This window comes from Lathamus discolor, chromosome 2 (assembly GCF_037157495.1).
Source record: "Lathamus discolor isolate bLatDis1 chromosome 2, bLatDis1.hap1, whole genome shotgun sequence".
NCBI classification, from domain to species: domain Eukaryota; kingdom Metazoa; phylum Chordata; class Aves; order Psittaciformes; family Psittacidae; genus Lathamus; species Lathamus discolor.
Genome location: NC_088885.1, coordinates 61,688,303 through 61,713,943, shown reverse-complemented (window position 1 = coordinate 61,713,943; position 25,641 = coordinate 61,688,303). Strand labels below are relative to the sequence as shown.

General features: G+C 42.5%; 1 protein-coding gene across 1 annotated transcript in view; it reads left to right on the top strand.

The window, feature by feature from the left end:
- The first annotated feature begins 3,495 nt into the window (after window positions 1-3,495).
- Window positions 3,496-25,641, top strand: part of KCNG2 (potassium voltage-gated channel modifier subfamily G member 2) — a 58,694-nt gene continuing 36,548 nt past the window's right edge. The window contains exon 1 of the mRNA XM_065669284.1: window positions 3,496-3,554. The gene's annotated coding sequence lies outside the window, so the exon portion shown is untranslated. The remainder of the gene's footprint in view (window positions 3,555-25,641) is intronic.

Here is a 25,641-nt window from a genome sequence, read left to right as displayed (position 1 = left end):
TTCGTCCCTTCCAGACACAAGAAGACAACTTTTTGCACCAGTTTACAGCTAAAACAGCCTGAGTGACTGTGACACCAAGGTGAAACTACAAGATTACCACTTTAATACAGGTACTTACTGCCTAGAATCATGTCCTGTTTCTTTGGTCACCAGTGAAGTAATTGCTGGATTAGATGATACAAATCCTGAACCAAAATCATCATGGCAGTAATAACAACTGAGATGATAAAATAATCCAAAGAAATCAACAAAAAAGCAATGCTAAGAGTCATCTTGTTGTGAGACTAGAGGAAAAGCTAACATTTTTGTCTTCATAGCTCTGGGATAACAATCCAGCTTTTCTCGGGTTTCAGATAAAAAACCTTCCAGCATTGCATTTAAAGTGCTCTTAAGTTTACTACTGAAAAAAATAAACAGATTTCAGGAATTTTAAACTCAAAGAACAAGTTAAAATGAGGTGCGACCCAGCTTCTGTGTTTGCCCAGTCAATGCCATTGCAGCTGCCATCTGTGGAACAGAAGCAATGGCGACACTGGTGGGACGGACCAGGAAGAAATGGGGAGACACACCTGCAGAACATTTAATTGTACTCCCTTTGACATAATTGGGACTTCAAGTGCTGATTTCATTCGGAGTTGAACCTGGTCCAACTAGAAACTAGACTTTTTAAAATAAATGATCAATGAGGCTATACCCACACTCCCCTATAAACAAAGCTCCTTGCAGAAAACCATATAAATGTCTTAATTGCAGTAGGAAGGCTTGACTGTAAATCAAACTCAATTGCATTTAGCCCAAGCAAGCCTCAAACAAGACTGAGGAGAAAGAGTAGCTACCCTACTCTCCTACAGGCATGGGCATGAAACAAAGCTGCCATTTTACCTTCCGTGGCCCACCTTTTCCTTTTGGAAAGGAGCCTATAGCCTCACTGCTGCAGCTGTGGGTGCTGTGTAAAGCAGGGAATGGCACACAAGAGATGTCCTACAAGAAACATGAGCACAAGGCAACACAAAAGCAACATCACTGTGTGACGAAGGCTGGAGCCAGAGACCCAGCTTTCTGCCAAGACTGTACATATACAATCACATCCAAACCAGTTAACTGCTTCATGCAACCTCTTTCCAATCTGTTTGAAAAGGCAGAATTGTATTATTTTGAGGATGTGTGCCATGGACACCATAAATGGCATTCTGCTATTGATCTTCACTATCACTCTTCACTATCATGAGAATTATTGCATCTAGTAAAGAATTTGCAACTTGGAATTTGGAGGGAAAAATATTATTTAAGACTTTGGACATATTTGAAAGTGGAATTACACCTGTACAGTCATGTTCACTGCTCACTTCTGGGGACATGCAAACAACCACATACAAGCAGCGCTTGATCCAGGGCAAGCTGGAAGGTGACCTCTGAAGATAATAGTACCACCTCAGGTCCTGCACAGAACTGGACTCAATGTCCACAGGCTTGTCAAATTACTGGCTATGAAATAAAAGGTAAAAAAATGAATAAAGGTATACCTTGGCGTATTTTAAGTCAAAACATTTTGATGAAATGCAAGCTATACACAAGTGAAGCTAAACGGATAAACAGACCAGGCACAGAAAAGTAAATGCATGAAAATCTCATGCCAATGGAAACATATCCCAGGCTGTCAAGCAGCAAACAAATTAAAATATTGCCGTATGAGAAAGGCAAATGGTTTCAAACAGTTCTTTAGTATTGCTAAAAACAAGCTCAGATCTTGCGATGACTGTCTCACTTCAAGACTTTAGTGGGAGAGTTGAGGGGAGTGTGAATCATGCTTGGAGAGAATGCAAGAAACAGAGCCAAGATGGAGCTGAGAAGGACATAAGCAAGGTTGAACGTGTAGTCCTGTTTGTTTATCTTCATAGTGCAAGAACAGTACAAAATTAGGTGACATATTTAAATTAACAATTACTTCTTCAATGTTACCTTGAAAATCAAATAGCCCAAGAGCAATGAACTTGATAGATGCTGTAGTGAGTGTAAGCAATAATAGTAAAAGTGTATGTACGCACAAAGAGTTTCTAACATCTACAGATAGTAACAACGAAACTATATGCTGCTTTCTCTGAGACATGCAGAGCTGGCTCCTTGCAGAGACAACGGGCTGCCTGGGATTGGCAGCTTTTATCAGATTTGATGTGACGTATTCTTGCAGCTGATCCACCAACTGAGAAAAGACACTAATTAATACATATATAATCTAAGAAGCAATAATCAAGACAGATGCCAGAACCAGCCAGAAGTTTCCCCAAAGGGGAGGTGTGGGGGGGGGGGATGATGTTAGCTGCCATGAACGCCAGAAAACACAGCAAATAAATTAAAAGATGTGAAGACTGACAGAAACCTGGACCCAGGCTAGCCACAGAGACGTTTTGGAGAAACTGGCAAGAGACACAGGAGGCACCTCAGGAAATGTATTTCAGCCCTTGTAAATAAGTTGCAATTTGGTGTAGTACCGAGGGTGTTCGTGGTGATGATGTGTACAAAACCACCACCATTATTAAACCCACAAAAGTTAGAACCGTGATGTTTCCTGTTTGCACGGTGCAGCAGCATCCTGCGGCGCTGTACGTGCGGGCAGACCCTGAACACACGCTATTATCAAAAGACTTTTACGTTTTCCCAAGCGCCTGCTCGCAGACGGGAGACATCAGACAGGGAAATGGCTGTGCATGAACGTCTGTGAACGTCGCTCCCCACTTTAGCTCCCGAGGGGTCCTGGCTGTGCGTGTGTGCCCCTGCACACGCAAACCCCGCTAGCGCCTGGACCAGGGTCCGTCCGTGCACAATCCCCATCTCTCTAAAGCGGTCGGGGCTGCTGGGCGACTCCCCGTCGGGCTCCCGGGACGCGGTCAGGCAGCAGCTGCACTGGAGTCAGGCATAAACTCGGTAAAACAGCTCTGCCCGGTTCCACACGCACTGGGGGCTCCCTGACAGCACTCACCTGCCGGAGTCAGGCTGCGCCTGCTGCACCGAGCCTGCGAAAGCAGGACGAAGAAGTAAACTTACCTGTCGCCAGCAGCGCGACTGGGATAAGGCCATTGACAGGGAGAGCGCATTCGCTGTTTGAAAATGCGTTTAAATTAAGGCTCGGGTTTAGTTTTTGTGCAACTCAACGCCAGCTGCTTGCGGCCGGGAGCGTGAGCGTTGCCCTGAGTAGGGGATGAGATTAAATATCTTAATAACCATATTAACGCTGTTACCTCCTGGCCGCTTTGCAGCGGGGTGCACCCCGGCGAGGATGATGGCCCGCGGGGCGGACGGGGCCAGCGCTGCCCCTGCCGCTCCCCCCCGCACGGCAGCGGCGGGGCGGGAGCTCGCCCCGGGAATAGGGGGGTGCCCCCGGCGGCAGGCGGCGCTCCGCGGCAGGCACTGGGTGCTGCGGCGGCGGCGGGGCCGCGGCTAGCTGCGGCGATCCCGGGAGCTGGGGAGCTGGGAGCGGAGCGGGGCGCAGCGCCGCGATGGAGCGGAGAGCAGCCGGCGCCTTGCCCGATCCCGGCGGGGAGGAGGCAGCGCCTGAGGTGAGAGGGGGCCGCGGGGCGGGCGCGGGGTCCCCCGGTGGCGAGGGGCTGTGTAGCCCTCCCGGTTCTGTGCGGTGCCAACTTTGCTGTTCTCAGGCAGCAACGGCCGCGAACTTGCCGGGTCCCCCTCCCGCCCCGAGCCGAGCGCGGAGCGAGGGGCGCAGAGCTCCGGGACGAGCCGCGGCCGCCCCGCCCCGTCCCTCCCGGTCCCTCCCGCAGGGGCTCGGCAGGACCCCGCTCCCCGTCTGCCCCCGGCCCTGGCTGCGCAGCCCCGGGGTGGGCGTCAGCCCTGCGTGGCGCGGTGGCCCCTGCCGAGGCTCCGGGCCAGCCCTGCCCGGGCACGACGTCCGGCGGCCCGTCCTCCCGCACCCACCCCGCGAACGGCGGCAGAAGGTAACGGGTCTGGCGGCGGTAGCGGGGGCTCGGTAGCGCTCAGGGCTGTGACAGGGCAGAGCGTCTGCTTGTGCCTGAAGTGCCTAAGAATACTTCTGTGTTTGCTTGCTGGCTTGGGTTTTTGGGGTGGTGTTTCGTTTTAGTTACAGAAGCAGGGTGCGTTGGGCTGTCAGTGAAATGGCGATGATGTGCCCGGGCACGAAACTGCACAGGAACCCCAAATCCTTTAGTTTTTGCTTAGGCAGAGCTCCCCCTGGGTTCCCAGGTCTTTCGCAAGATTTACCCAAAATTAAGTCTTCAGTCAGGTTGCAACATCTGTGAAATAATACGTGTAGCTAACATGATTATGAATTTCGGTTTAAATCCTAAGCAAAATATGTTCTGAATATGCATGTCAGTCACAGTGTTTGCTAAATATGTTACCAAAAATTTGAATGTATATTCTCAGTAAGATCAGGCCATAAATTGTGAAGGAATATCAAGGCTCTGTCTCGATTCAGAACCACACCATTGGGTTTTTAACATACTAGCTTCAGCAATGACTCTGAAAACAGGGGTTAAGATGTATCCAAGGAAGAAGGTTCTTGTCTGTAGGACCCTTGACAAGCCACTTCCAGTGGAGTCTTTCTGAGTTGCGAGCTCTCCTTTTTGTGCAGTGCTTCTGCTGGAGTTACTTTTGCAAGAACTTCTTACCGCATCTTTCTTTCCCCCGGGGGGAAGATTGGCTGGGTCTGTAACAGTGGCAAACCTCCACTTGAGTGCTCATTTTTAGTTCAAGCTATTTGAGATGGAAAGGTGTCTTTTTGAGTCTGCTTATTTCCTCCCCCTCCACTCCCCCGGCTATTTCCATGGTTCTTAAATGACTTGAAGATGACCTTGAGAGGAAGAAGTCAGCTTTGCTCAGAGGACTTCAAGCTTCTTTTATTTGCTCTTCTTAAGGCTTTCTTAAAACAAATGAGCAGAGCATTTGGAGAGAAACCTACGACCCATCTCTTTCCTTAACTAAAAGCTGATAGATGTTCCCTCTTGTTTCGGAAGGGTTTCTAGCCAAGCACGAAAGATCGGATTTGACACTGCTAAAGTAAAACATGAGGTAAGGCAAAGGAGAGCAGTCCTTTTTCATACATCACTCCTCATGTGGAAAAATTGGGTTAAAAACTATGTGAACTTTCTTCTTTTTTCCCCATGACACTTTTATTTTGGTGGGTTATTTGGTGGGTCTGTTTCTGTGAAAACTCAAGACTTTTGCCTTTTAAAAAATATTAGCAATATTACTAGATATTTTCAGGCTGCACTCACTAGGAGATTAACAGCACTTGGCCTTGTGCCTCTGGTCTTGCGCCTAATAATACATTGCGGGAGCACTGCATTAACTGTCAATAAATGTCTGTCATCTCTTTGGGCTTAATTACGGAATGGTTTTAAAACAGCACGCAAAGGAAAGTTTCAGCTCATCTTTTAAATGTCATACAGCCCTGTGTATGAATAATTCTCATAGTGCCTGGATCTGTCGGCAGTGGCCCCGTTAAGGGAATAAAGCCCTGCTTTGTTTATGTGGCTTTTGAAGCCCTAAAATTTTGGGGCTCATTTTTTTCCCCTTTAGCAGCTCCATGTTGATAAAATAGATGAGAAGAGTTGCATTTCTTTGCTGAACAGGATGCTCAGGCAGGATTGTGATGGGCTTCAGATGCTCCTCGTCTTTCTCTTTGTTGTTGTGTTTCATTCTGGGAGAAATCTTTTTAAATGCCTGACTATGATTGCAGGGCAGCCTAAGGAATTGCTCACAGGCAATTGTGCCTTGCACTGAACCCAGTGTTGTCAGCAGTCACACAGGATCAGTAATCAAGCTGGTGTTGGATGATGGATTGTGATACATCATGGAAACATTTGTACTTCTCTAGCACAAGACCTGTCTAATTGGAGAGTCTAGAGCCAGAAAAGCTGGCCAGAGTGGACAGTGCTATAACTAACCTGTGCTAACTTTGTGCAATGTTGGTACCAAATAGGAGTGCTCAGATGGTGAATTATTCCAGAGCATTGTCTTTTGAATGCTCAGCATAGCTTTTAGCTTGTGAACTTGCATGTAGACAGCTATTTAATTGCTTCTTTTGAGCAATTGTTGAAAAAACAGTCTGGATCTTATATCACTGTGTCCTCAGATTGTTTGCAAGGAAGAGAGGCAGCATTTTAAGACTGAGCTGATGATAAAAGTAAATGATCAGTTGGAACAGTAATAAGGGAAGCAAGAGAAAACTGCAGGCAGTGAAAATTCTTAAACATTTTTTAAAGGTTTGAGTGACTGAGGAGCCTTTCTCCTATTTTAAAAATGACATGGGCAGTCAAAGGCCAGAGTGCTAAACCTGTGATACTGACGGGTCTCACAGGTGGCTCAGAAACCTTGTCAGATATGTGTGATAAGGGTTGAGGTTGTTTCTTTGCAAATTTTCTGTAGCTCTACTAAAAAATGAAGAAGCCGTATCAGCTCTGGCCATGTACCTCTTTAAGCATTCAATGTGCCTTGCATTGAGTAGCTTATTTGCTTAATTAAGACATCAGTTTTGAGTTGTGTGACTTGCATGTTTCCCTACTTAAATTAATGTCTTCATCAGATTGATAATTACACCTTTTACAATCAATGGACCTTAATGCTTTGTTTGCATCAGACCTTTTTAAGTACCTATTAATTAAACCTGACAACTTGGAGTTACTTTGTACTGCTTTCCCAGTGTAGGCTGACTCTGTTTCACAGCTGAACCTATATCCCATTTCAGGAGGCAGTTTAGCCATAAAGGGAAGTTACACCCTGTTGCTTCTGTTTTCTTGAGTAGTGTCTTGCTTGTGGAAGACCTTTTCCTTGCTCCTTGCTTTGTTTCTTTTTCAATGGGTCTGAGATATCAAGGCAAATTAAGGTTCTGTGCAGTGCGGTTAAATGGTGAGCAGAATTAAAAAATACCATTTTTGAAGGCTCTGTTGCTGGTCATACTGACTGACACAAGCCAAGCGGCTTTCCACTGCCTTCCCAGCAGAATGGGCAGACGCTTCCTGTGTTACTCAACATGAGAGAGGGGCCAGGGACCCTCTGCCCCTCTGCCCTTACCAACTCAGAAATCATCTGTGATTTCTTAATAAAAGCTGATGTGCTCTAGGCTGTGTGCTTTACATTTTAAATCCTTCAGTGCTTTCTGGAGCATTATTATTAAATATTTACAATCTCTTTATGGTTTGGTTGGGTTTTTTTTCCCTGGGAAAAGATGAGAAGTATACAGTCTCCCAGCTTCTTAACTGGAACTGGCATCTTTGACAATCATTCAGGCTGTGCCAACATATTTGCTGTCTCACAACTGTTTGGTGATAAAATCTAAAATTTTAAAGGAAATCAGAGGTTTGCGGTATTTTTTTCCAAATTGCAGAAAACTGAAAGAACAGTTTAAATTACTGTAATTGAATCAAGTCACTTTAATGTGTTCCTACTCCTGAGTAGAAAAGGTCTCAAATGATCCCTTTCTCATTGTCTTTCAGGATTCTAAATAACTACATTAAAAATAAAGATAAGTAAGACTGTTGACTGTGATGCCAGCTATTGGTAAAAGTAAACATAAAGTCACCGTGTTTGCAGAATATCTACACAGATAATGGCTCTCCATGCTCTGTGCTATTTGGTTAACTAGTGTCTTTCGTTTTATGAGCTGTCTTGGTAGCACTCGTGAAGTTTGTTGAAAACAAGGGATCCAACTAAAGCATGTAAAATTAGAGTTCTGCACAACTGGCAGGAGGCAAATCAATATCAGACAAATGGGAAGGAACATGAGCATTTAAAAGGAAAAATGTTGCACTCAAGATTCTAGGAATATTAAGGCAAACAAGACGAAACAACAATAAAGCATTAAAAACATCTCCTTTCCGTGTTGTTCCAAAAGGTGAAGAATTACACATGCTGGTGAATGTGGAAATTATTCTTCTCTTTCAGAGCTTTGTGTTTCTTAAAGAAACAAATAGTGTTTAGACCGAACACAAGAAGCACTTTATAAATATTAGTGGTATGGGTTTTTTTGACAATTGAGTTAGAACTGTTTGTCTCAGCCTTCTATAAATGGCTCCATTAGCAAAATAAATAGGCTGATACCAACTGAGCAGGGAATAATGTGTAAGATTCAACATTTCCTGTGTGTAGGGTTGTCTTGTGCCAGGATGCCCACTGCTCACCCTTGAGTGAATAGGAGCTCCATGGGAACAGCTGTGAGAGTGTTGGTGATACCCTTCTCCATCTGAACTCCATCACTCCCCAGGTGGGAAGGGGTGCTGACACAGGACAGAACCATAGAATCATTTAGGTTGGAAAAGACTGTTAAGATCATTGAGTCCATCTGTTAACCTAATACCACCAAGTCCACCACAAAGTTGGCTTTGTTTGGTACACATGGGATTTGAGAAAATCCCAGGTGTGCCCCTGGGAACTTCAGAGAGGAATGATAAACCTGTTTGTTTTCTGAGAAGAGAGATTCTGCATATGTGTAGCTCTTGCCATCACGTGGGTTTATTTATTTTTTAAATGTTTCTAGTCAGACTCATTGGAATGAGCTGAAAATGATGTTTCTCAGATGTACTGTAAAGCAGGCATCATACGTTGGCTGCGAAGCAGATTCCTCGCACATGTTGTTATTTTATGCATATTTACCCCACTGTCTGAAATACAAGGTAACTGTAATTTTAAAATGTTTAAGAAGAGTCTTGACAGATGAAGGAAAAAGGAGAATTAAGCCAGCCAGATTTAGGATAAACCATCCTCCAGGGATCTGGCACTGCTGTGATAGTGTTTTTTCATGCCAACTCTTGTACCCTGCAAAATATACCTTCAAAACTTCTTCAAGTCTGAAGTAATTTCTGACACTTTGGGATTTTATGTATCCAGGGTGTTGAATGTAACTGGATTCTAAATGGAAAGCTCATTTTCATCTGCTTTTGTATTTCTCCAGTTAGAATTGGACCACAGCTATTGATTTTAAATCTTTGTCACATCCAAACAGCTTTGAATCAAAGAAAATACTGCTTGGTTACTCATTCGACTAAAAGCATGTATCCCTTAGGGCAGATCTACTTACTATGGTGACTTTGAAGGTGTAAAAATTTGCATCACCTCACAATCTCTCCCTTTCGTCTCCTCCTCCCTCTCAGTCCTTCCCTTCCTATGGAGTTCAGCAGTACATGGATCATGAGCCCTGGTTTCCATGACTTGTACTGTTGCAGTTCAGGTGAGTTTGGGATTACCGGGCTGTTACTGGCCTGAGATGGAATGATTTCATTCACAGCTACACCCAAATTTGGTTACAGCTGAAACGTCACTGACTTGGCTGAGCAACAATATAAGAATACCATATTCAGCATCAACAGCAATGGGAATGTGCTGGTTTAACCACACAAGTAAAGAGATTAATGAAGGAAGCGATACGATTCCCATTAGTGGGTTGAGTTCACGGGTGTTGTGAAGCAATGTCAGCCAGGAGACCAGCTCACTGCCTGAAATTGGTCAGCACACCAATGGGCAGATTTTTCTGCTTGTAGAAAAATGTTCTTGGGTTTGTTTTTTATATTTCTAGAAAGAGGAACATCCTTCTTTGGAAATGAGAGGGAGACAATCGCTAGAGAAAGTGCATTGTCAACACTGTCACTGAACGTTCAAAATAATAGGATAAAGGATAGATTGAGCTTGAGGGAAGATTAGGGGGTTTTGAATTCTTCAGAGTGAAGTGCAAGAATCGGAAGTACTCCATGCTGAACAGATTGTGATGGGCACCAGGAGAAACAGTTGTTTTCCTTCAGATTATCAGTGCAGTTTGTTCAACTGGTAAAGCCAGGAAGCCAGAGCCTCCATGGAGACTCTGCAATCACAGTATAAATTCATTCAATGAAACTCTGAGTGAAAACCAAGTCTCTTTAGTTTGGAGTTTTTCAAATATTATTCCAAGGCTAAAGCCTGTATGGTTTAGGATTTTACTTTATTCTGACCTGCCAAAATGAAATTTTACTTGGTTCTCAAGAATGAATTCTTTCCCTCACAAACTGCCTTTGATAGTGTTATTGAGTTAAGGGGGAAGTAGTTTAAAAAGCAGATGTTTCCCATCACGTAGAGCAGATCCCCAGAAATTTTACTCACTAATTCTGACTTAAGAATTTGTCCTGGGCTCAGCAGCAGCAGTCATTTTTCTCCTTCTTAGTAGCTGGTGCAGCACTGTGTTTTTGACTTTCGGCTTGGGAACAGTGGTGATAACACCGATGTTTTTAGTTACTGCTTGAATGTTTGGTCTGACCAAAGACTTTCTGAGTCTCATGCTCTGCCAGGGAGAAGGGGAAGCTGGGAGGAAGCAGAGACAGGACACCAGACCCAAACTATCCAAAGAGGTATTCTGTACCACAGTGTGTCATGCCCAGGATGTAAACTGGGGGCAATTACCCAGAAGGGCTAGCTCACTGCTGGGTCGGGCTAGGTATTATCGGTCAGCAGGTGGTATTGTATTCTCTTCCCTTGTTATTTCCCTTATCATTATTATTGGTGGTAGCAGTAGTGATTTGTGTTATACCTTAGTTACTAAGCTGTTCTTATCTCAGCCCGTGGGAGTTCCATTCTTTTCAATTCTCCTCCCCATCCCTCCAGGAGTGGGGGGAGGGAAAGAAGAGGGGGAGTGAGAGTGAGACTGCGTGGCTGATTTGTGGCTGACTGGGTTTAAACCACGACAGAAATGATTGCTTTTTGGAGATCACTTTAATGTGCTTCTAGTTAATGAAGATTATGATAGACAATTAAGATTGATGCCATCTTTTCTTATTTCATGCTTCCTTTCCTCTTTTAATTCTTTTCTTGTGGTAAATATGCAATTATTTTTTGATGGCAGGGACTTGCTATGTGTCTCCATGGACAGGCTGGTACCACTTTGTTATCATTACTGGACCTTTTACCATCTTTCCAGGCTGCAAGACATTGTTGGTCAGCTGAGCAGTTAAATTTGTTTTATAATACTGCACACTGACCTAGTTCTGAGCTTACCCACATGCTCAGAATAATGGCTGGTCTTACCTGACAGACCTAAGCAATCAGTGAAGCTGCAGGAAACTCATTTGTGGTTTCTATTGATGTGTATGGGTATGCTTACTTTGAATGACATCATTTATACAATGTCTTTCAATATCTAGAAGCACACAGTAAAATCTTGACCCTGTTACGTTTAATCATGGAGACAGTTCCTGTGACATTATATGAAGTCTTAGTTTCCAGCCAAGTTTTATGTATCTTTTCCAGCTTGTCATTCTGCTGAAGTTGTGCTTGCTGATTAATGGGAAGTCATGGTACCACATCAGAACCTTAGGGACTCTTCAGCTTACAAGAGGGTAGGAGCATCTCCAGTCATACCAGTTCTAGTCCAGATACAGTTAGTTTGCCATATTGTTTCCATACCTAGAATACTTCTCTTGTTGTGTTCTTGCCTCTCATATTTTTCAAGGTCATTTATTCAGGTTTCCCTTCGAGCTGCAGTTCCTAATGTTACTACATGTCCGTAAAGTCATCCAAAGTGTTTCAGGAAGAAATCTTCTGAATATGACTCTAAAACCTGTGGAAACCTTTGAAAATTATATGGGTTAGGGAAGCTGATCAGGGTTACATATGAAAGAGACACATTTTGCTATACATTTTGCTGTAGAATGTCTTTTTGTGGCTTGTTGAATTAGTCTTGAAGGAGGTATAAGGCTCCGTTTTATACCTACTGATTTAGAAACAAAAGGTTAGGTCCTTTGAGGCTTGGAAATGCACAGTATGCACAACCTTTACCTGCCGAGAGCAGAAGCAGCGTATCCTCTGTGCTTTTGAGAGTTCCAGCATTTGATAATTGTAGATTGTGAATCTCCCCTTTTGTGTGTATATTCTTCAATGTAAATGTCACTAAAATATTTCTTGGTTTAGTCTTAAATTTAGTGTTTCCCTAAAACCCTTCTCCTAAGTTCAGCCTCTCCTGGTGGTTTTATGAGGCTTCATGCTGTGAAGGCTTCCTCTGGATGCAGAAGGACTTGAATTTGTTCTGTAGACTGCTGTTAGGAGCTCTGCAATGGGAGCAATGCCTGGCTAGATGGAAGGGAAATGTTCTCGGCTGTGCTGAAGTAAATCAAAGGAGCCTGCCCAGATTCACCTTAGTAAAATGAGAGCACATCTCAGTCCTAGATATTTATTCTTGTATTTCTTTGTACTTGTACTATGGTCTGGAGTTAAAACCAGAAAAACCAACAGAGTCGTGGGTTGATAATGCATTGCCCTTGGGCTAAGCAAGAATAAAACTTCTGATTTTCTTTCTTTTCTAACTTTAAATAAAAAATTGTGAAAGAGCTTACGTTCAGTGCCTAATCCTGCCAGACTTGAGCTTTATGAGTAATTCTTATTCACACAAACAATCCTACTGAATGTATTGGTGTCCTGAAGATGATGGGCTCATGTAATTAAGAGGTTTCAGGAATGGATCCTTATAGGGCATTCAAAAACCTCTTATTTATCAAATCTTACCGTTCATATACTTAGTCATGTTATTGTGTTGAATCATTTTTAATAACTGTTGTGTTTCTCTGTAAGCTCTGATTGTGACTGTGGCCAATACGTGTTCAAATGCTGTAAATGTGTATGTGCATGCTTCTCAGAAATACGCTTGTTTCATATTAAATACGGCTCCGTATGCAACAATTTCCTACAGTTTTAAATGCTGGATTATTTTGTCCCTTTTTTTGTTTTTAATATTATCTAGAATTAATTTATTCCCCAAATGAAGGGATCCATCTTTAACTTAAGTGAGAGAAAACAAGTGCTTATAAAAAGTATTATAGGGGGCATATAGCAGTATGCATGTATCAGTCTGAAAAACCAAAGTCAGATGGGAATTTGCCATGTATAGTGGCAGCAGCCTGATTCTCCAGCAGCTGAAGCCTCTGGAGTCAGCATTTCCCTGGGCTTTTCTTGCCTCCTTCTTGGTTGAGAAGATTTTTCAGGCGTGATCTAAAGATCAAAGAGAGCTGGTGACACGATTTTCTTCCCCCTGCTTTTTGCTTCCTTGGCATCCTTTGTTCTGATTGTTCATGCTTAAATATCCTTGCAAAAAGGACAGTGTCTATTTGTTCTTCTTTTCCTCGTGGAAATATGGTAAATTAACCAATATAATCTAAGGGTATTGTTTATTGCACAACGCAATAATAATAAGGCAACAATAGCACAAGGAGTGAGATAAGCAGTAGGCTCAATGGTGGCATGTGCATTTGGTGAGCTGTGCAGGTTAATACCTGTTTAAGCTCCGTTAGCATCACCCTGGAAGAAAGAAAGAAGCCAGTAACCACCATCTTGGCCTTCATGGTGTTAGCCGTAGTTTAGACAGGGTGGATTTCATCTTTCTTTCCAGTACTCTTCACCACCATCACTTCAGAGATCTCTACAGGGTCCTGGCATTGTACACTGCAATCCTTGCCTTAAACTTTGTCACAAGAGCTATAAGAGGCCCATAATGGCCTATTTAACAGGATTTTGATTGTGCTTTCCTTCTCAATAACCTAGTTATTGCCTGTGTACCTTTCTTAGCTCAATCAACCTCAATTGCAGGCAGAACTGTGGAGGAGACGGAGTACTGATCTCAGGGGTATTCACAGAAATAATTTGCAACCCTGACAGAGAGCTGTACTTTCTTAATTATCTTTTTCCATGGATTTCGAGAACCCTCTGGAATATGCCAGTTTATACCACTCTTGGCATTCTCAAAAGTGGACCATTATTAGAAAGAAAAAAGAATATGTAATTGTACCACAGAAAGATCCTACTCTACAATTTTTAAGTTATTCTATGCATCACTGGAGGTTTCAGTGCAAAATCATGAAGCAAGAGACACAGCTGAAGTTATATTAAATAGCATAAAAAGCTATAAAAGAAACCAGACCGTTTATTTTCAGAATGTAAATGAAAATGCAGTGTTTGGGTTAGGAGCAAACTGTTCCGAAGAGCAGAATACATCATGATTGCGCATTATGAGGTCCTTTGAACCTTCCAGTGCATTGTGTTGCATTAGCTACTGATTTTTCCATCCTATTTCCATTTATGACATCTAGTAGAGGTGGCCTGACTTTGAGCTATTCATTACTGGAATTTCAGCTGACCATTATATGTGCTCAAATAGTCATAATATAAGTCTAATTATCCACTTTCACTTAAAATAAGTTAGTTTAAAATTGCACAGACTGGGATTTTGTCTTTAGGTGGTACCAGGTCAAGGTAGAACAGCAGCATTCAGGCTGTTCATCCAACATCTGGCATTATTTTCTGTCCTCTGGTGTCATGAGCATGAGTTTTGTCTCTATTCATTGTGTGCATTCGCTTACGCATTCACATGGATAACAGATATCCCAAAGAAACACCTAAAGTGGCTTCACAATCATCAGCTGCATATTCATAGTGCTGTCTTACAAGTAGGCCCAGCAATGCCTGACTTCAGGTTTCTGAATTAACTCCTAAGCCCCAGGTTTGGTTTCTGTGCTGCCCACACCACACGTGTGCACTGCAGGTGAGCCCTGGAATGGATCTATTCTGCAGTGCCCTCCCATCCTGCTCCCTGTTTACTCAACTTAGGAGTTGTGAAGCATAACCCGAGGCTTTTCTGCATCCTGCACAGCTGAGTTTCCATTCTCTGGAAACCAGAGTATTAGAAAGTCTGAGAATAGGAAGGAAAATAGGCATCTAGTAGGCTCAAGACACAGCCAGGCTTTGTACCTGTATGCAGAAGGCAGAAAGTGCTCCAGACTCGGCATTGTCATTGTCATTCGGGGTTTTGTTTTCTCCACAGGAGTGTTTCTGGTCATAGCCAAGGCTGAGTGAAAGCTGTGAGCAGGTACCTCACTGAGTCCCATTGAAATGGGATGGTCTTCAGGAGTAGTTGCCTTCAATCCTTTGAAAGGATGGAGCTGAGCCTGCTGTTTACTTTGGGAGGTACCCTTGAGCTGAAGCCATATGACTGGGAACTGAGTTGCACTCTAGAGTGAAAACAACTGATTCTGAACGTCTGGTGCAGTGCTATGACTTTAGCTGGGTATTCCCTTCAACTGCCATGCTGAAGCTGTGCCACTCATGCCAGAAAATCTTGGGGCTGGATTGAGAAGGCAAAGGTGAGAGGGAGTATATTGCTGTGCCCTCTATTGGTGGTGGTGTGTGGATTGCTTCTCACAGAGTGAGAGTGAGGATGAGAGATAATGAATGAATGTGATAATGAAATGGGTACCCCTCTGCCACTTTGTAATTTCAGTTGAGCCAACTGATAAGTGCTGGAGTGCCAGGAAACGTGGGTTTCCAGGGATCCAAAGATGGATTTAAAAACATTTTTATGTTGCTTATTCACCCATGTTACATTTCTGCTACACCAGTGGATTCTCAACAGCACAGTAATAAGTATGATATTAGTACAGTTAGGGTTAGGTTTTTGTAATTATGTAAAAGCAATTTCATTTATCAGGTTTTATTTCCCACCTGCATTTTTTGCTGTGTGTTCTGGGATGTCCTCAACATAAAAAGGACATGGAACTGCTGGAGCAAGTCCAGAGGAGGGCAGTGAGGATAATCAGGGGACTGGAGCACCTCCCGTATGAAGGCAGGCTGAGGAAGTTGGGACTGTTCAGCCTGGAGAAGAGAAGGCTGCACGGAGACCTCATAGCAGCTTTCCAATACCTGAAGGGGGCCTATAGGGATGCTGGGGAGGGACTCTTCGTCAGGGACTGTAGTGACAGGACAAGGGGTAATGGGTTAAAACTTAAACAGGGGAAGTTTAGATTGGATATAAGGAGGAAATTCTTTCCTGTTTAGGGAGGTGAGGCACTGGAATCGGTTGCCCAGGGAGGTTGTGAGTGCTCCATCCCTGGCGATGTTCAAGGCCAGGTTGGATGAAGCCTTGTGTGGGATGGTTTAGTGTGAGGTGTCCCTGTCCATGGCAGGGGGGTTGGAACTAGATGATCTTGAGGTCCTTTCCAACCCTAACTATTCTATGATTCTATGCCTTAAAGTGTCTTTGAAACAAACAATGCGGTAGCAGTAGAGGTTGTTAAAACCATAGCCCTGAAGGAAACTAAATGTTTTTAACAGAAAATGAGACAAAACACATCAATGAAGTGTGTGTTTGTGTGTCAGACTGGGTGCTTTCTTCCTTGCAGTTGCATGCACTGACTGATACGGTTCTGCCGGCTGCCAGGGCCTGCCTTTCCCTGGAGCGACAGTGTCTCTGCTTCTTGAGGGAAGAGAGGGAAGAAGTATGAGACCTGATCTCCAAATTCCATCCTTTTTTCAGTTCTCCTGAGTGGAGTGGAAGGCATCGGTGCGTGAGAGTGGCAAGTCCTTGGGGCTCTGTGGAGCCAAGACGTGTCTGAAAGAATGCCGAAGTCCCTTTGGGTGGGAGAACAAGGCAGGCAGCCAGGTGGGTGGTGTTAGGACTGCTTTCTGTGACCTGTCATGCAGGAGGTGGCAGAAAAGAAGGCTTAGGTGAGGTTGCAAGAGGCAGGTCTTGGCTGGAGCTTCCATTTCGAAGCTTTTTGCACCCTTGATGGTCTAGGAAGGTAGTGGTTGGTTGCCTGAATGGTTAGAGAAGATAGGGACCAAGCTGTAAGAGCTTTGAATATTATTGCCTTAGGCAGTCCTGGCTCGCTGTGGGCACTGATGTTCTAGAGCACTTTGAAGAGTCTGCCTTTGTACAGAGGGTACTGCTCAGCCTTGATGATGTATAGTGAAGCTGTTGTTTTGTTATAACGTGTTACAAGGGCAGATTTAGGCTGGGCCTAACAGAGCTTTAGCTCTTCTCCCGCTGCCTGTGGCTTCTCTCCACCTCCTCAACCCCATGTGCTACTCAAAAGGCATCAAAAGCAAAACAACAGCATCAGACATGGAGCAAGAGACTGTCGCTTCTCCCTACCAACCACTTCGTGTCTATGACTCAGCCTGCCATGGACTCTGAAAGGAGTCTGTGTCTCCATTGCATTACATGGTGTAATGTGGGTGGGAAAGATGCATTTGCTCCTTTCAAGGGTGCCTAAAGTGATGAAAACATGTTTCAGCACCCCAGGCTGAGGTTAGAAGGCATTAGCCTGCAACTAGATACCAGTTGTAAAGTGCACACAATTTTGGGGAAGGCTGAGCTAGTGGACTGAAGTACACAGAGCTGATTTCCTGCAGAGAGGATGCAGATGAAGGAGGAGTAGACAGCAGCATATGGCAGTTCAGCTCTGAAAAGGCACTGTGCAAAATGGCACCTCCTTATTTAGCGGATCAGCTTCCTCTGTGGGTGCCCTGACTTCATTTTGTAGAAGACCTAATTCTTTCATTTGATAACTGAATGGATTTGGTCTGAAAATAGAGAATCTCATGGTTCCTCTAACTGAAACTTTTCCAAAGTGGAAAGACACTGTCAATTTAAAGGCAAATAACATATATCAGAGGAGAAGTTTAGGAGGCAGCATACCAAGACTTTAAGCCAAACCCCAAGAAAACATTTGGAAAGCATTTCAGAAGTAATAAAATGCAGAAGAAAGAATCTTCGGGATGTATATGGGGGGAAGTCCACTAAATTTCATCCAATGCTGAGCTGGACAAAATCAAAGGAAAAATCTTTGCTTAAAAGGGACTGTAGTGACAGGACAAGGGGTAACGGGTTAAAACTTAAACAGGGGAAGTTTAGATTGGATATAAGGAGGAAATTCTTTCCTGTTAGGGTGTTGAGGTACTGGAATGGGTTGCCTAGGGAGGTTGTGAGTGCTCCATCCCTGGCAGTGTTCAAGGCCAGGTTGGATGAAGCCTTGTGTGGGATGGTTTAGTGTGAGGTGCCCCTGCCCATGGCAGCGGGGTTGGAACTAGATGATCTTGAGGTCCTTTCCAACCCTAACTATTCTATGATTCTAACTGTGGACACATCTTGGAAACATCTGCATGCTGACTCTTCGAATAACCTCCTTCCTGCTTTTGAAAGATCATCAGACTCAGGGGGGAAGTGCAGGAAGGAGGAGACTGGGGCTTAGTAGAAAGAGAAAAGAAGTTGTGTTTGGTCTGGCAAATTGCACATTTTGTTATCATTTGAAGCTACATTAAGCTTGATCTCATGCTCTGAGTGGCCTTGAAGAAGTCATGAAGCGCTGCCATGAGATGGTGAGCAAATGGTAGTATGCCACTGACATAGGTAGATTGAAGTGATTGGAGTAGAGCCAGAAGGCCAGATACAACAAAAATATCAGACAGATTTTGGTTTTCTATATACTTGGCCTTTTTATGGCCCCACATGAGTATTTCTCGTGTTTATGAAATGAGAAATACTAATTCTCAGAGCAAAAATTAGAGCAGGAGGTGTACAGAGTATTTGTTTAAAATTTGACTTTCCAGCACATTGGTAGTCTGATATGAAAGCTGCTAGCCTCATCCTCCTGAGGAAAAAAAAGAAAATAGATATCAAAATGATCTGTATCCAGCTACCTAATGGAAAGCAGTCAGGTGGTGTGACTTCCCTCAGAATAGTTGGAATATTGTAAAAGTGGTGAGAACCAATCCTTAGAAATGTTTGTTTATTCATTGGCTGGAAAAGGGAAGGAAATACATATTTTTCTAGGAAAAGAATGCCCTTTTGGTTTTATGGTTTGTATAGCATGCTCTAGTTATGCTAGGCATTGAATGGCAGATGAAATAAGACTAGTCAAGGCTAACTAGAGAGGTGTGCTCAGAATTTGTCATTATCTCATGTCAGGGTTATAGACTGTCCTTGCATCATCTTACACCAGTATTGAATTTCAGCAGACCAGATTTTGGCAGCTTTTAGAAATGCCAAGGGTAATCAAATGAGATGAAACTGTGGAGGGAAAAGAAGCTGAGGGAAGATGAAAAGTGCTGACAGTTAACTTAGTAAACTGTAAGCCTAAGGGTTACACATGCCATCGAGCGGTAAGAAAGAAGTCTAATAAATGGAAAGGAAATTTGATACCAGTCTTTTTCCTAGAAGGTAAGTGATTATATGAGAAAAAGGGGCGTACAAAAGGTTAACTGTAACTGTTGGAGGTACTTACTGGAAGTTTCAAGCGATACAATTTGCAGAATTAGAAAGAGAAGAGAGGATTTAAAATAATATGTATTAGAGCATCAAATAACTCATAGGAAAAGGTTTTAAGAACAATAGAAATGTAAGCCAGTAAAACAGAATGACGGAAATAAATTGTGAATCACCCAATTTTACCAGTTTGCTTCTTCTGTTTGTAGGAGCTTTTTCACATTCTGAATAGTTTTATAGACATTTATAATAGTCTCTGACCAGATTTATTTTCAATGAATCAAGTGTGATTCTTTTCATGCAGATATATAAAGGGATACCATAGCAATCATTTGCAAAATTTAAATTTAGAATGTGTAACTTAATATGCCGTATCCTTTAGATTAAATAAACAAATCTTCATCAGGCTTCTGGTTTGTATGTTTCCAGTCATTCAGATATGAAAAATCTATATTTGAGCATATGCAGCTGCATTTGAAAAGGCATTGGAATAACTGTGTAGTTAATTAGCCGATACAATTATGTGGACATATTTTGTGCTTACAAATAAGGAGGTGCGGAAAGTGTAACCTTTAATATAATTTATTTTTGTCACTGTTTTGATAATTTAAAAAGCTATTAGTCATTGCTTATGGAAAGTGTCAGGAAAATGTCATTTGTTGCCCATCTATTCCCTGTGTGATAATAGTAACTCACCAGCCCCGTTTCATTAGAGCTTGCTGCAGGAAGTGAGGATGGGGAGCAGATGACATCAGTGCACAGAGCAGTATGTGAAAAGGCGGTATGAATCTCAGCTTCTGAACTAAGTACCAAATAAGTGTTTCTCAGATGAAAAGGTGATTTAAGTATTGTTTCAAAAATCAATTTGAAGGCCTGTGGGGATGAGATCACAATAGGTTTGAAAATAAGTCTTAGGAAAATAAATGACAAATTACTGTTTCCAAAACCCAGCTTCAGTAATCCATATTTGGCCAACTCTTGACTAGATCTGATGGCTAGAAATAACTGGGATGAAGTTCTGAAGTGGGTAATAGTTGCAGGTCAATTTTTTAGAACACATGCCCACATGATAGGTGATTTATAGATGCTCTACTGCATAATGTAATTATGCATGTCTCTGAAAAAAAAAAAAGAGAACCTGGTAATAAGGAACTGGAACTGATGCATGGTGAGTTGGCACTGTGAGACATTTATTTGTCCATAAAAAGTATGTTGCTCTAGTGGAGAATAACTTGGAGAGAGAGTAAAGAAACTACTTAAAAGGAGAAGATATTTGCCAGATTGTAAGTAAGAAAAGATATCACAAGCTATTTATTCCTTTGCCTTTTCATTATTAGGAAAGTAGCAGAAAGGACACTAATAGATGAAGGTGTTTATTCAGGCTTTATTAAAAGCGAAGCTCAAGATCTGATTGAGGGTAGCAAGCCTTAAACACTGGTAAGGGTCTAAGAGCAGATGTTCCTACGAGAGGTGCTCAGTAATGACTATGACACATCCAGGAGGATTTGGAGTGAAAATATCTGTGGCATCTATGAAATTCCTCCCCACTGTCTGCCGGGATGTTTGTCTGGGGATAGCAGAGCTCTCACTGTTCCTGTCTTTATCATCTGGAAATAAAGGTCAGGAGTGTGAGATGGTGTGGAAATGAGGACACACGTTGTCTGCTATCTCACCTTGTCCCCATCTTGTCCCTACAGTTTTGGACTCAGTGTTCTAATTATCGGGGGTTTCTAATTCTTTGCTTTCTCTTTCCTCTCATTTGGTGGAACCACACAGGATTCAGTAGGTCTGCTGGAGCCAAGGAAGTGCTGGTCCTCTGTGTGCAAAACAGTGATCAGTCTGAAAATCTTTACAGGTTTATATGCCAAGAATGAGGATGCTGTTCTGCGTCCAGAATTAAAACAAGTCTTCTTAATTAAAGGGAGGTAGCCTGTCCATACTGAAAGACTGCATCTACAGTTTGGGCATTTTTATTAGCTATGTACTTACAACATCTTATGACAGTGTAACAAACACACAATATCCAGGCACTCTGAAATAGCTGACAATTACTGTTCATATGCTGCCTGTACACACCTTATGAAAAGTAGCTTGCTTTACTGTCATGGACTAGCGAATTCAATGACCCTGGCTTTCCTTTCACTGTAACAAATTCCCAGTTGTCTTAAGGCAGTGGGAATGCAGAATATACATAAAACAGAGGCAAGAGGCAAAAAGCACGAGATTCTAGCGTATGTATTACTAAAAGAGATATCTAGGTGATTAGCTTTACTTATTTTTCATCTCTCGGCTTTGATTTCGTATAACTATAATCAGTAGTAGGAGTTCTAGGGTTTGGAAGATGCTGATGGTTTTGTGTTGTGATTCCTGACAATGCAGTTTTATTTAAAGTCTTTCTGTCCCACTTTACCAGTCTGGGATCGGGAGTGCTATTTACTATTTTTAGACAACAACGTTTATCCAGCAGCAGAAGAGGTACCACAGACTGACATTGTTTGACCCTTTCACTGGCTTCTCTTCTGCCATTTGGCAGTCCTCTGTGTGTGTGTGTGCCTTAAAAGTGACACGTGAATATTCTGAAAGGAAAACCACAGCCCTTTTGTTACATGAGGAGCATCAGTTTTTCCATAACGCCATTGTGTGACCAAGGTATCTCCCTTCCAAAAGTAAGTAGTAATGTGCTGTTTTTCAACTTAGATACACATTCATAGTTATAAGTATGCACATACATATTTCTAGCTGGTTCCCATCACATCTGTGTGACCAGACACCTGATCAAGCTATAGACTTCAAAAAGTTGCATGACAGGCTGGGTACATGCAAAACCAGTATCTGCAGTGATCAGACTTAACTTGAGAATTAAGGAGTTATGCTCCATAATACAAATTGGTGAATATGTTCAGCTTGAAGAGGAAGCATCTGGTAATAAATATAGCTGCCTAATGTGAATCTTATCTAAAGCTTCTTCCAGAATAGTGCTTAACTTTAATTACAGAACATTTCAGGTTTACATGCAGCACAACATGGTAGGAAAACCATTGATTTTTTTTTTTTTAACAGAGCTTCTGCTGTTCCAGTATCTTATCTCCATGGAGAGATCAGTTGATGCGCAGTGCTGACTTTTGATGTAAGAGTGCCATACTTTACAAAGTTATGAATATGGAGGATCTTTTTTTTGCTGCCAAGAAATTAAAAATAAATCCCCAAAGTCTCTGTGTGCAGAGATTTTTAAAGGACCCAAAGGACCCTACTTAGCCTGGGACAGTTTTGGTTGCTGAAAGATGGGCATCCAGTGCTCTTTTGGATGTACTAGCACATCCTGTTTGTCATCCAGCTGTAACTGTTGTGTCACATCTGCCTTCCTCAGATATCTCAGGGTGTTTCAGATTGCACTAAGTGCCTCCATGTCAGCACCAGATTCAAGCTCCTAATTTGTACTAGAAGCCAGTGAGAGCTGATGACTGATTTGACCCTTGGTGCTTCCTGGCCCTGGACTCCTGAGGGCTGTGCTTGGAGACCCACAACCATTTCATGTCTCTGATCTCATGTCTGCCATTTCCCTGCTTGTTCAGGGGAATATATATATATGTGTGTGTATTTATACATATATATACACACATGTGGATATGTATGGGATATTTATAGAGGGGGGAAACACAAAATTTTGTCAGGTAATGTTTACATATATATAATTAAGCATGGGCTTAGTACCAGCTATGCCTTTACTTGGTAATGGTTTTCTTAGCTGATATTGCAGACTAGGGTCCTGATTATGAGAGGCAGAAAGCTTCTTACAAGCTGCTTGGCACTTGCTAACTTACACGAAAAGTGCAGAGATTCAGCATATGCTTGGGTTAGGCTCTAAAATAATGAAGTATCTGCTTTATAGCATATTCATCTCTATTCAAAGCCTTTTATCCTTCACTCATCTTCCTTCACAGTGTTTCAGGAAATCACGTATTTCTTTTTGATTTATTAGCTGTTGTAAGCATAAAACCACCAAGTGATCCTAGTTCATTGTATTTTATCTGAAAACAGTGCAATTTAAATTTCTTAACTGACCACAAGAGGTTTAGCTAAGTGCTTTCTTTTTCCCACTTTCTTTTTATACACCCATCTGTGTTTGCTCTTGTCTCATTTATTTCACACTTTGCTTCCCTCCTAGAATGTGAAGCTCTCTGTTACAACCACAAAAACATCCCTATAATGACTACAGAGACACAGAAATATTATGAGCTGGACTCACTTTACAGCATTGGTAGAATCTTTCCGGGGTCCCCTGTGCTTCAGCCCCTCAAAAGACTGAGGACTGACCTCTTTAGGAGCCAACTTCCATTGCCTCTTCAATTCCTGCTGATTCAGTTGAAGCTAGGGCTTGTGGGGTATGATGATACACTTCAGCACAGGGTTTCTGAGACCAAAAGTGGCTGCAAGTACCTGTCAGGGCGTAGAAGTATTCTACATCCGAATACTTATTTCAGGTAGTTAGTTGTATGGGATTGAGTTTGGAGAGCAAGTTTTCTTTCTGGGAAGGGGACTGAATGAACTGGAGAGCAGCTGCTTGATCAGAGCTTAAGCTAAAATGGTTCTGTGTCAGAGCGAGCTACTGAGCCTGAACGAATTAAATAAAATGAGGTCATTTAAAGTGTAAAATAAATAATACAAAAAGAATTATGCCGTACAAATCAGATTACATGCTTTCCTTTCAAGAGTCCTCATTAAGTTGCTGTTAGCTACCTATTTACTGATGTTTATTCAGATTTTTAGATGCTGATATCCATGTTTACTTTTTACTTGATGAGCAAGCATATTGGATATGAATTCATATTTTATGAGATGGTATTTACTGAATTTTTTCAGGAGGAGAGAGAAGGAAAGGGGGTTTTGTGCATGTTTCTTCCGTGGCTCTTTTGTGTTAACAGTAGAGGTTGGCTGTTAAGCAAGAAAACAGTAATTAAATAATGAAGTTTTGTTTGGAAGTAATGCCCCAGGACAGGTAAAGTTGATTTAAAAAAATTAAAAAAGTAAAAAAAAGTAGCTAAATCTGGGGTGTTCTGTTGTATCGAGGTTCTGTTGTGTTGGTACAAATATCACAGAGCTGTTGAGCACATAAGCCGTTTGCTTTAGAAACACTTCTGTTCAGTGCTGTTACTACGGAGGGAGAGGAAGGAGTTTTTGTAGAGACCGGGCTCCAGATTCTTTAGTGGATAAGACACACCAAATATTTACCGAAGTACAGACTTGAAACTGAGCTGGATTCTACCTTTTTGTTAGTAGTTATGAAACTCCATTATCTTTCTTATTTAACCAAACATAAAGCTTTTCTTCCCTGAGCGTGCTGGTAATGAAGTGCTCCAGCAAACGTGACCTGACGAATTAGACCAGCTTATACAACTGCAGAGCACCTTCTCAGGAGCCGGCTTTGGCAGTCAGGAATCATAGTCTGAAAGAAAAAGAGGTGCAAAATCATTCCTACACTTGGGAGTCTCCAGCTTATTTGAGAGCCTGTTGGAACTTCTGGCAACACAACAAAATTAGAGCAGCTTTCCACTACTGAAAGTGAAATAGTCATGCATACCCTCTTAGCTGTATAATGAACTGGCTAGCTACTGTGCTGGCCTGTTAGGTAGAGGAGGAATGGAGAAGCAGCAAGCATCCTGGAGCTGCAGAGCAGAATGTGTTAAACACCTCCTGAACAATGCCCTTGGGTTAATTGCCTCCTAATTTTCCATTTTTAACTCATAAGCACCACAGACAGCGCAGCTCATGGAGCTGCCTTCACAGAAGGGAAAGGCTGAGTGGCAGGGAACTGAAGTAGCTTGAAATTCCTGGCCATCGTTCCGATGGTAATAAGATTTAAAGTATGACAACATACGGGAAGAAACCAGCAGCCTCGGAGTGTGCCAGAGATACTGGGATCTGGCAGAGTGGTTTATTGTTTGTAGCACTTGCAGAATAATGTATGCGTTATGAGTAACAACACGTCCTTTTGCCGCATGAAAATAAGTGCTCAGGCACAAACCACTGTCAGTGGTAGTGATGCCGTAAAATGAATTCCATAGCTGTTTTAGCCTGATGTTTCTGTGTATCTACTGGTATTGTAAGCAGAACAATGGTGAGCAATCCAGCAGAAGCTGAAAAAGCTCTGAATAGAAGAGAGCTTTCTCATCGAGAGCATGAACTGCTCATTTGCTAGCCCAATTGCAAAAAACAATTAGCAAATAAATAACTGTCCTGAGCATCTCTTAAAGGCCTGTATTAATTTTTTTGATGCTATTTTCTTGCCCATGTTCATTGCCCCAAGAACTCACGTCATTCAGTGGTTCATATTAACCTACTGGGTCAAAACCCTCTGGAACAGAAGAGGCTGTTGTTGGAATTGAGCTTCTTACACTTCTGTCACTGAAGCAGGTCTTTGGAAATAGTATATCAGAGTGTGTGCTCGTGACCTCTGGTCTAGCAATGTTCTGCAGTAAGATACCAGTGAAAAGTTTTCGTCGATTGCACACATGATTAATTAGCCTGTCAACCTGCCTGTAGTATCTGTTCCAGTGTGTTGAAAGCAGAAGTGATTTTCGAAGGATTCAGCATGATGAAGATACTGCGCATAACTGGATAGGTCGTAT